Source organism: Rousettus aegyptiacus, unplaced genomic scaffold (genome assembly GCF_014176215.1).
Source record: "Rousettus aegyptiacus isolate mRouAeg1 unplaced genomic scaffold, mRouAeg1.p scaffold_m13_p_10, whole genome shotgun sequence".
NCBI classification, from domain to species: domain Eukaryota; kingdom Metazoa; phylum Chordata; class Mammalia; order Chiroptera; family Pteropodidae; genus Rousettus; species Rousettus aegyptiacus.
Window position 1 is genome coordinate 18,696,506 of NW_023416285.1, and position 12,099 is coordinate 18,708,604.

At 31.2% G+C, this 12,099-nt stretch overlaps 1 pseudogene; it reads left to right on the forward strand.

Moving 5' to 3' along the window:
* Nucleotides 1-7,931: 7,931 nt before the first annotated feature.
* LOC118608973 lies at nucleotides 7,932-8,050 on the forward strand (annotated as a pseudogene).
* The last annotated feature ends 4,049 nt before the right edge of the window (nucleotides 8,051-12,099 follow it).

The following is a 12,099-nucleotide window of genomic DNA, read 5'->3' on the forward strand; positions in this document are numbered from 1 at the left end:
AGTCAATGCTTTTCTTACAGTTTATTTTCATACATCTTATGGTAGATGAAATTTAGCCATTCCTTAGAATGCTATAGCTATATTACTGCCAAGACCTTCATCTGTGGTGGACTGAGATGGAGATGTAATAGCTGGTACAATATTTCTGGCTTTTGAGTGTATGGAGGAAATAGTAACTATAAGAATGGTGGAATTGGGTGATTTTTGCTAAATGCCATTGGGGAAAAAAAAAGAGAGAAAGTGGAAGTCTCAAAATAATTAATCCGAAATGTAAAGGAAAGTATAGGAGAGCCTCCTTGGAATAGAGATATGTATCTCCTGAGCCAAGAGAACACACAGAGTTAAAGACTAAACACAGAACTCACATCTCTCAGACAGCTAAAATTACCCATCTTGATTCTGGAAATGTAAGACATAATAAATCACACATTTGGTGATACCAGAAGCACTCCATTATAAAACGGACATGGCAGATATAAGATGGGGATTAAGCAGGTTCAGAGAGTAGAAGTAAGCTGCATAGACAGTTCGTTCAGAATCTCTTGACTTTCTTTCAGTTCACTTATGGCCTTAGAAAAGACTCCCTATAACCAAGTGACAGAAAAAAAGACCAAGTATATTTCGTAAATGGGTTGCACAAGTGTGTGGGTACAAGCTGAAAGTGTATCTTTTGCACTAAAGCCCAATTAAGGGTAATCCCAAATGAAAGCAGTGAGGGAAAATCTTCCTACTGAGCAGAACTTGGGTACAGGTCCTGATCATCTACCCTTATTTGGAAAGAGAAATCACTCGTTAGGGATAAACTTGGCCTCCTGGACAGTGGTAAATGCCTTGGCTTTCATAGGAGCCTGAAAAGGGCAAATTAAAGAGAAGACATGGGGAAGAGGCATATTAATGGACAAACTGGATTAGGAACAAATGTGAGAAACTTTTAATTACACAATAACATACATCAGCTTTTAGTAAACAGAGGCATAAAAAAACATATTTCTAAAAGTCTATTGCATAGTTCTAAAGAGAAAATTTTGCAGGTATCTCAAGTTGTTCAAAAGCAAACACCTCATGCTGCTTCTTAAAACTTGCTTTTTTTATTCCTAATGTTAGTTTATTCGTAACAGAATGCTCTAGATTTTAGAGAGTTTTATCAGGATGAAGGTTGATCTGCTTGTAAGTCTCCTGGATATATTGAATTGAATGTGAAGACCATATGGGTTTGGACGTCAAAAGAAAGTCTTAAGTAGCTATAAATATATTCAAAATAAATTTTGGTTTACCTGCTCTCCAGGAAGGAGATAAACTCAAATTATAAAGAACACATGCAAATAGGTATTTGGGAATGGAAATGATTTTATGATAGCAAAAGTTGAAGTTATTATGGAATCAAAGATATAACCTGGTTGAAAATACTGTCCTAAGAATAGAATGCATAAGGTAATAAGTACACTCTTGAACTTTATATGTTTTTTCATGTACTCAAATAAATATTCAAAAGGTTTATTTTTATTTAAGCAGTTTTAAGTAAAGCACCTGAAAGTGGAGGAACTGAAAATTATATTTATGAAAGTATTCTTTTATTGTGATATGGGCAACATGAGTACAGTACCATTGGGCAATCAATGATGGACTTAATAAATACTCATCAAAGTAGCCAGATGAAGGCAAAGAACCTCAGGTTGAATGTATTTTGAATGAGTAGGTCACATTAAACAGTTATGTAGTATTCATTCATCCGAGAATCAATCACTGAATACTTATGTTGATTAAGACTGGAAACATCTTCAGGAAACTTTTAGACTACAATATTATGTAAGGAAACACTTGTGAACAAAGAAGGTAGTCTAGGAGAAGAATTTGTTGGGATTGGTCTCACTATATTTAAGATCAAATTTAAGAAAATTAATAAAAAGTATATACCAGTAAGTTAAATAAATTGAGGTAATGAAAGTAAAGAAAAAGTGTGATTCTATTGGGAAACGAGGTGAATTCATTGATGAACTACGTTTGAGGTTTTTTTCCTATGTCAAAGAATGTATTATATTAGAAATATACTTTGGATGTGTTACAACATTCATATAGAGAGAGCAGATGAGAACCTCAAGGTCAAAAATCAGGTGTTAATAAGAATAGAGTTTTTCAAAGCTTTCTTGGCTCTTCAGTTGAATCCCCAGATGTTCCAGACTTGTAAAGACAGAGAAAAGGGCAAAAAGAGGTTATTGCTTTCAGGGTTTATATATATTGAGGATCATTTCATTGTTGATGCTATTTTTAGTTATAATTTTATATGTCAAAGATCATGGATTACTTTTATGCATTTTTTTTATATTTTATAAGTATATAAAACTATAGAATTCATATAACTATATACAAGCATATAGTTATATGCATATATGGTTATGCTTTTGTGAGTAGAACTTTGAATTGCATGAATTATTCATTTAAACCTAAATAATGAATAATTAAATCTTATGTACAAGAATATGAAGTCACATCCAGAAATGGCTGATGGGAAAATATAAATATAGTATTTCAAGCTGAGCATGGAATCACATTTGAATATCAAACAAATAAATTGACATTGCTATACAAATTACAGTAAATCTAAATTGCTTTACCAAGTATAGATGACATTGTCACCTGGGTAACAAGCTTGTAAGTTATACATTAGAAATTTATATTAGATTTTGGAACCTTTATTTCTCCTAATTCCAAGTTGCACAAAAGAAAATAATCAAGTTAATTATTACATTTACAACACACCATTGTTGAATATTGCTTATGTGTGTGTCTGTGTCTCTGCAGGCATGCATGACAATTCCTGTATTTCTAATCCAAGGGGAAAAAATACAGCTATTTAAAAAATGATTTAAAAAATATGCTCAGGCCTTGTAAGTTTCCTCCTTATAAGAGACAATCAGTGACTATTCCTCAGGCACTAATTGAAACCTAGCAACCTATGCTTTTGTGATTAAACTCCTATATCCCTGTTTCATTTTAGGAAGAAAAAAACATAAAATGGGGTTAATGACTTAAACTTTCTTACCAGAAAATTTTTCATTGTCGTTATAACTTTCATTATAATAGTAAATGTTACATTTTTACTTGCAGAGAATAGCAATAATTAAGCCTCTAAACCTACATACATCATTAAAGCTTGAAGAGGCGAAGCTGTCATTTTATTTTGAAAATCAGGAGTAGAGAAGAAATGACAATCCCCTGCTAAAAAACTGCAACCGAAAGAAAATGAAAGACTGGAAGACACAAAAAGGGAGAGAATTCAGAACTGGAATGAAGTGAATGTTAATGTTGTAGAAATGATACTATATTTGACATAAATTTTTAATTATTCATTAATGATTCTGCTTTTTGTATTGAGGAGAAAGAAATTTGATCAACATAATTTTTCTCAGGGTTTACAAGGAAAAGTAATAAATAAAATCTACATTGACTATGACAGAAAATTAACCACTATCATTTCTGTATAATATTACATTAAAGGGTTAACATGTACATTTTATTTCATACTAAAATCAATGATAATATTAACACTCGAATTTTTACTATTAGCACCTGAAATCCAAATTTAAGTGAGGTCCCCTGTGGAGTATAGGTGCGAGGTGTGCTCAGAATGGGATAATTTTTTGTTTCTAAATTCAGATCCACTAACTACCAAATGCATTCTCCTAGAGATAGTGAAATTAATAGTTTTAGGGAAGGATATTTCAGAAATTGTCAAAAGGTTACTTTTATAAAAATCATGGATTTGCTTACATATTAATAATAAAAATTCTTCTCAAATTTTCATGTAAGATAACAAATATCAGAGCAATAAATGCCTCTTGGTCACAAAATGAGCACATCAAGCTTCTTAAAGTTTTCTGTTAAACTACATTATGCTATAGTAATTATCTCATGCTTGTTATAGGCATAATCAAATCTAAACAGAAAATGTATTTAAAATTATTAATTTGTCCAGGAAATATACTTGTTTTAGGAGCATATTCTTGAAAAGCTAGCCTTCGTTGGAATTTAATTACAAATAATAGCCATGTAGTCTAAAATTTCTTGTGAAAAATTAACTTTTTTAAAGAGATAAAAATACTATAGTTTGATTTAAACTGAATTGTAGTAACAGTTTTCAGAAAAGGTATGTCACTGCTTTTGGCACATGTTTCTGTTTTAATCCTAGGCTTTAATTTTTGTCCTTGATTTTTGTGTCACAAAGTTGAGAGGATGTAGATGATGATTAATGTAATCTGGAATCTAATTCCTCCTGGATGGTACTGCCTCTGCCTCATTGTATTAATTCTTCTTGGAAACATGCAGGTGATTATTTTCTTCAAAAAAGTGAAGTCAAGGTCAATGAAAGCCTGACGTATGTACAGATTTTATTTCTGAAATATTACACAGTTTTATAGCATAAAACTTTTTAATTAGAATATACATAATACAAATTATCCATAACCAGTTATGGAATTTTATATATGGTGAAAGGGATTAAGAAGTATAAATTGCCAGTTATAGAAATAGTCACAAGGATGTAAAGTACAGTATAGGGAATATTGTCAACAGTATTATAATAACTATGTATAGTGCTAGATGGGTACTAGATTTATAGGGGTGGTCACTTCATAAGGTACATAAACGTCTAATCACTATGCTGTATACCTGAAACTAATATAATATTGTATCCCAACTACAATTGAAAAATATCCTAATTCTTAAATAAAAAAGTAAATATCAAAGAGGAGCACCCCCAAATCCTTTGTATTTATAAATATTTTATAGTAAATATGGCATCAAGCAGAAACACTTCCTAATTCTTTCACCTTGAATGCTCATTTCCTGATATCACATTTCAGATGAGTTATGAAGTTATTCTCATTATGAGTAATTGAAGTTATGAGTTACCATTTATTTTTATAATGTAAGAGCTGGATTTAGCATGTGTATCTTTAAATCATCATGAAAAAATATAGTTATATTTACAAAGTAAGTTTACTTAAGCTATGTTAAAATCAAGTCTACATTGCATAGTAAAAGACTTTAAGAAAAAGATTTTTTTTGAAAGTTGATTTTATTTCTCAATAAAAGGCCTATAATTAATGGAAAGTTACAGAACATAGTTTGCAGAATTATGATTCCCTGTTACCAGAAATAAAAATATCTAACGTGTAGTAAGTGCCAGGCGCTCGTTCTGACTATTTTTTCAGATCTATTCATTAATTAAATCTTTCAAACTTCTCCTCAGGTAAGAACTTGTTTTCCCATTTTCTTATGAAGAAACAGAAAGGTCAGGTAGTTTAAGTTCACACAGCTACTAATGTGGCAAAGCAGGTTTAATTATTGGGGTCCTTGTACTTGACCACCACTCTGTGTGGCCTATGCTACAGCTTTCCATTCTTTGTGATAGTATAATCAGTTCTTGGTCAGCAATGATGATGGTGCATAAACAGATAATGAATTTATTGCCCTTTTCAACTTGAGATCTATTTGGTATGGCCTTTAAATTTCCTCTATCATATTTTCACGGCTCACTTGTTTTACCCTGGCAACATACGTGCAACTTGCTATATGTCCAATGTTAGGCAGGGTTGATATTAGCTTGTACCTGCTGGTTGGTCCATAATATATTTTTTATAGAGATATCCCTGATTTTTCAGGGCCCAAATATTGTTAGGTGGTTAATATTTTGGATATCATTTTCAATGCCGGCCATTAGAAATAAAATCTTCATTTTCTTTTATGGAGTCAGGAAATTGGATAAATTATGAGACATTTTTTCTTCAAATAATAAGTTAAAATTAATATATTTATTTATGTGTATATTCACACACACATACATACATATGCTTAAAAAAAGCCTTATTCATTATTATTAGTTATTTGTTATGGATGTATTTGTTATTATGGATATCAAAGTTATAAAATACTTACCTTAAAATATATAAATATCTATTCATCTAATATAATTAATCTCCATAATAAAAAATTAATTACCAGTATGTATAGATACATAGATATGTATATATAGAATATATTTATATATTTATAGATTTATGTTTATTAAAATGCATATGAATGATTGCATAAAACCTGTCCGTATAGCTACACAAAATTTACTTTTAGTCTTTTTTACTTTGATTGATTCAAGTTTGATCTTTAAGGACTATCATTTGTAGTGTTAGTAGTTAGAATAAAATGCTTAATACTGAAAGCTTTTGAAGCTCATTCATTAATTTGGTGACATTCTTGGCAAAAGTGCCTTCTCTTTCTCAGGTGTTTTCTTCCTGCAGTCTGTCTTCTGTCCTTAACCCAGTGCCTTGGCAAATTGCTTGAATCTTAGAGAAGTTTCTGCATTCAGGTCAAAACATTTTTTTTTTTGAAACTACTTGGTTATAGTCTTCCTAAGGATTTAGAGAGATCACTTGCCATAATTTTATCTGAATAAATACAAATTTAAAATGTTTTGTTGGAAGAAATTTATTTTTCTAAAATATGTTGTGATAAAAGATATTTGAAACATCCCACGGGCTGAAATATAACTGGGACATGTATTTTGAGAACATATTTTCTGACATTGAGATTGTCAGAAAATTCAGGATATATAGTCACCAAACTATGGATGACAGAGACATGAAAGTGAATCCAATGTGACATAGAGATGCTCATAACACACACACACACACACATACACACACACACACACATACACACACACGAAGAGTTTACATATCTTTTTTGTCTCAGTGCTATATCTCTAAACATTTCTATTACAGCGATTTATTTCAAGAGTTGATTATCTAATCAATGTTAGTTTTCAGACTCAAACTTACATATCTTCTCAAATTTCAAATGCCCTGAGAAACAGTTTTGTGACATATAAATTCAGAGTACATTTTATCTGGTTGCCATCTCATTTAATAATTATGAGTTTCCAATACTTCTTTTTCTGTCTTATTCAAAATTGTGAGTAGACTCAAGATTCACCTGATTAACAAATATTAAAAGTAGCAAGATAATGAAATGCATGTTGCTGAAGGTTCATGGGCACCGAAGTCCACATAAGTTGTTTTGTAGTCCAAGAATTCTTGTTTGAACATTTCGCTAATGATAGTATTACAGTGAGGTTTTGTGTGTGCGTGCACACGTGTGTATGTGTGTTTGTGTGTTCCTAATCACTTTCTAAGTGTTTTCCTCTTGTTTCTAATCACTGGCCAACGTACTAAGGAATTTATCATAAGGTAATGAGGAAAAGATATTAACTTTTGCTGCACGAAGGGATTTCTGCCAGGTGAAGGCCAAATACTGTCTTGGCGCCTTAGAGAAATTGAGGCATTTTTTCCTTAATAGTATAAACAGAGAAAATTGAATGATAATTGAGCCAGCACCTTAACACAGAGAAGTACAAGCATATCCAGGTTAAAAGAACCTATATTACAGCACTCGCTTCTATATTCGTACTTTGAGTAGTATTTTGTTTCAGCAAAATAGCACATTAATAAAATGGTTTTTAAATATATTTATTGATTTTACAATGTAGTTCACATTTTAAATTTAAAACTGCATTGGTTTTGTTGTTGAATAAAGGGAATAAACATTAAAAGTTTATTTCTACTTTTATTTGTACATAATTAATACTATAATAAATGTTTCATGCCTAAACAGCTAGTTAATGCATTTTGTTTTAAATTTAATGAATAATATGCAAATACAGAAAAAATATTTTATAGATTATAAAGAAAAAGTTATAATATTTTAATGTAATATAAGCATTTGTTCTTACATGTATTTACATATTTAATCTTAAGTATTATAATAGGTTTCTATAAAAATATAGAAATGGCAATATTTAAAAATTTTTATAGACTTTATTTTCTACATATATAAATGTATATTATTCTATAACATTTTCCTTCATAAAGATTTTAAGTTATTATGGCCATGCCACCGTGAACGCACTCGATCTCATCTGAACTCAGAAGCTAAGCAGGGTTGAGCCTGGTTAGTACTTGGATGGGAGACCACTTTGAAATATCAGGTGCTGTAGGTGTAAAAGAAACAAGTATATAAACAATTTTAACTTAATCATTTTTCGGTGTACTTAGCTTTCCTCTAAAGTTATTGGCAAGTTTACAGAATAAAAGTATGTAAAGAATATGGCTTAATATAAAAGAATGAAAACGCTTTTAAAACGCTTTGATTTAACCCTATATTAAACTGATCAAATGTGATATTAAAATTTAAGTCTTTCTAAATCTTAAACAATAGTATTGAGCTTGGAGTTTAATTTCTTTATATATTATGTTTAATTTCAATAGTCTATTAAAAACTCAGGAGTAGAGAATATAAAAAAGTATTGATATTCAACTAAAATTTTTCCTCACTTCAGGCAAGTAGAGCTTATTTTAATGAAATTAATTCAATGAAAATAGAGAAGATATTACTGTTTTACAGGAAGAGCTACAGAATTAATATGGTTTCCCATATCTGATAAATGACTTATTGATGGAATGAGCCTACTAAAAATCACACTGTATTAAACATTATTGGAAAGTTAAAAATGAATGTCCATTTATTTAAAATGAATATATATAATCTTGTGTTTTTTTAGATTTCAGAATAAATGCATTAATTGAGCATAAGGAATACATAAGAGTAAAAAATAATTTTATATGACTCTAAAGATTTATAGAAAATAATAATAAAGGAGTTTGAAAATATTATTAATGTAAATACTTTTAAATGTCATGGAAGGAACTACATTGAAATTGTTTTTACTCTGATATAAAATAAATCCAGAATAAATTACATCTTTCAATCCAAAAGAGAGCAAGAATCTCACATTTATTTGATATTTACCATGTGCTAGACGTAATTCATATAGTAATACATACAAATAGAATTCTTGATGAATTAAATGATCTACAACAGTAAAGCTCTGTTAACACCTATGCCTAGCACATATCTAGCTCTCAGTAAGTTTTAGAACCTCCTCTCCCTCTCTTCCTCCAACTCAATATTATGATGTTGTTTCAGATAAGAGACTTTCTCTATTGCAAGCAGAAAATGATTTTATTTAGTATCTTTGTATGCAAACAATATGTATACTTTATGAAAAGCTATTTTCCAAATGCGTGGGTTCTGGAACTTATGAACGATAGATTGCCTGAAAGTCTGTACAAAAATATAAGGTAAAGAAAGTTAGGGGGAAAATGGAATGTAATGTATCCTTAGTGAGAATAAAGTTATCATTAAGCTAATTATGTGAGCAAATTACCCCCTAACAGTAGTTTCTCATAGCTCAGAATTATTGCATGGCATGAGAAATTATACTGATCTGAGAGTGAAGTACACATGCAAATGGTAGGAAAATAGTAAAATTATTAATGGTCTGGGGAAAAAATAAGATTTTGATGAAAAGATGTTCTAATATGAAGGAAGGTTATAAACACCACGGTAAGGTGGTATAACATGGGTAAGGAAAGAGAATACCTGGTTATATGTCAAGGCTAAAAAAATAATAGATATTTTGTGGAGAATCGTGTGTTGGTAATCTGATTTTACTTCATCACACTTTCTGGCCTCCTTTTCCTTCGCTATTAAACTTTTTTCTTAATCTCCTATTTAACTGATAGACATCTTATTATGTAAGTTTCAGATTCCACAGGAAGTACATTTTAGTACAGAGTAGGATATATTTTACAGAGCAAATAATAGTTACAAAGTAATATAGCTAGAGGTAAGGACAAAATGCCATGAGTGCCCAGGAGATTCAGCTGGTTGATTTGGAAGACAAAATAGATTGTAAAGGGGGGGGTGGGTGCATGGGGGTGAGGAGGGGGAGCAGCAAATAAAACTTCAACAGTAAAATGAATAAATTCCTGCTTGCTAAATGTCAAAAAGAAAAAAGAAAAGAAAGAAAGAAAGAAAGAAACAAACAAACAAACAATGTTCTGGGAAGTGTAAAGGAGTAATAAACTAAAAAAGAACAGTGTAGGCCATGAAAGAAAAAAAAATGCTGTATGCTGCTTTAATATGTCTAACATAACCTGTCAAATACCAAGAATGATAAATTTTTTCACTCTTGTTTTCTAATGCTCACACAATTTAATTACTTGCGTTTTTCAGATTCTATATGTGTCTTATTACCTCAGACCTACTACCTGAAAACAGCAATTACTTATTTTTCTCAGTGATTCTGTGAGTCGCAAAAGACTCACAGAGAGGCTCAGCTTGGCATTTTTGGGGTCTCATGCAATTTTAACCAGGAGAAAGCCATTCCTGCTTACTTTATGCTGCAGTCACCTGAGTTTGGCAATCTTGCTTGGTAAATATGCTGAGTTTGTGTCTTTCACAACTTTAAAGTATCTTACAGCTGCCCATTTCTATGTGTATCTCATTCTCTTCACTGAAAGTTTCTAGAAATTTAGACTAGTTTTAATCATTTTTTTTTTAAATACTCGGACACCTAACATAACACAAGGAACTGTGAAATAAAATGTTTACAAAAGTCAGGCTCAGAAAAGTGTAGCAGCCCAGATATAACATACAAATAGCAAACAGGATAGAGCTCGGTGTTGGGGAATGTGCGAGACAGTTTACTTTTCTGCTCAGCCTGTGATGCACAGTATGTCTTGAACATCAAGACATACAAGAGCCTGGACAATATGTTTAGTGTAAGCCTCTCTACTGTGTCAATATCTGAGGGGTCGGGGCAGGGAATCAAATAAGCAAATGTTTCAAAACCATTCCTGGAATACTTAATGTTTCCTGTGTAAGAAAAAGCACAATCTTAACCAAAAAGTGAAATGAGAATACGGCTGCGAAAACTACTATTTGTGTGGTAGAATGACAACACGGTAGAAACAGGATTACATCACAGAGAGCACTGGTTCTCAGACACCGTGAGATCCTTCGAAGCTGCTGCGTGCTTTTAGAGCAGCTGTAACCAATGAGATTCAAGAACATGAGGACACGCCCTGGGAAAAGGCGTGCTATGAACAAAATACCTAAAAATGAACATCTCCATGTGCGTAGCTTCTCAGTAGCTTAAATTTTTTTTTTAATGTTACGTAATAATCAATATATGGCAATATCTAGGGTAAAGTTTATATTTTCCCATGGATTCTGAAAAATATATGGGGATAAGATAGGAAAATGTAGCAAATGGGCACAAGAAGTTCAGAGTACTTACGGGTAGCCAGTTATTATCATGAAAAACAAAAAACTGTTCTGGTTTTATTAGATGTACCCTTTTGGTTAATTCCAAGTCCTTCCTTCTGAAATATCTTAAATGAGTGTATGTAAATACAATATAAGCAACAACACATCTTTGTGCTCATCCACACACACTTTGGAATACGGCCAGTAGACAGCTGTTTGTAATTTTTTGCCTTGTAACGAGTAAGTCTTCAATAAGTGTGTGTTGTTTGTATGAACACTGTCAATAAAAATATATTTTGTCTTCACATATTCAAAATTAAAGAGTAAAGCAAAATATCAAGTTGTAAATATTTTGTTCTAGCCATTTCTTTAATGTAATAATTTTAGAATGCGATATATTCTTTTTTCTATGTTGAAATTAGAAAAAGATGATACGATAGACATGAAAGACAAAAGGTCGCATAGCACCCTTTGATTTGTGTATAGGGCTTTCATTGAACAGTCTCTAGTGATGCTACAAATGTCTTTTTAAAAGGTGGCTGACACTGTCAGGTACAGTAGTTGAGAAATCTATATAATCTTGTTTGATGTTAAATCCAAGGGCAAAGTACCGTTTCCCTTGCCTGGAGCAGGACTGTACAATGAAGAGGAGGCTTCTATTTCTAGGTCTGTCTCTCAGGGAATTTTCGAGAGAATTGTCATATATAATTTTTAAAATTCTACTTAAATGGAAAAAAGATGTGTTTATTTTTTTTGGAATAGTTCTTGATATGACGAATTAAAATTAATTAGAAGAAACTACTTTTCATTATAATTTCTAAATGAGCATTTATAAAATTTAAACAGTGGAGAATGAAAAATTATTGTGGGACTTCAGTATATGTAACTCAAAAGCAAGGCCTTAGAGAATGACACGTATATTTTATTGAAGTTTCT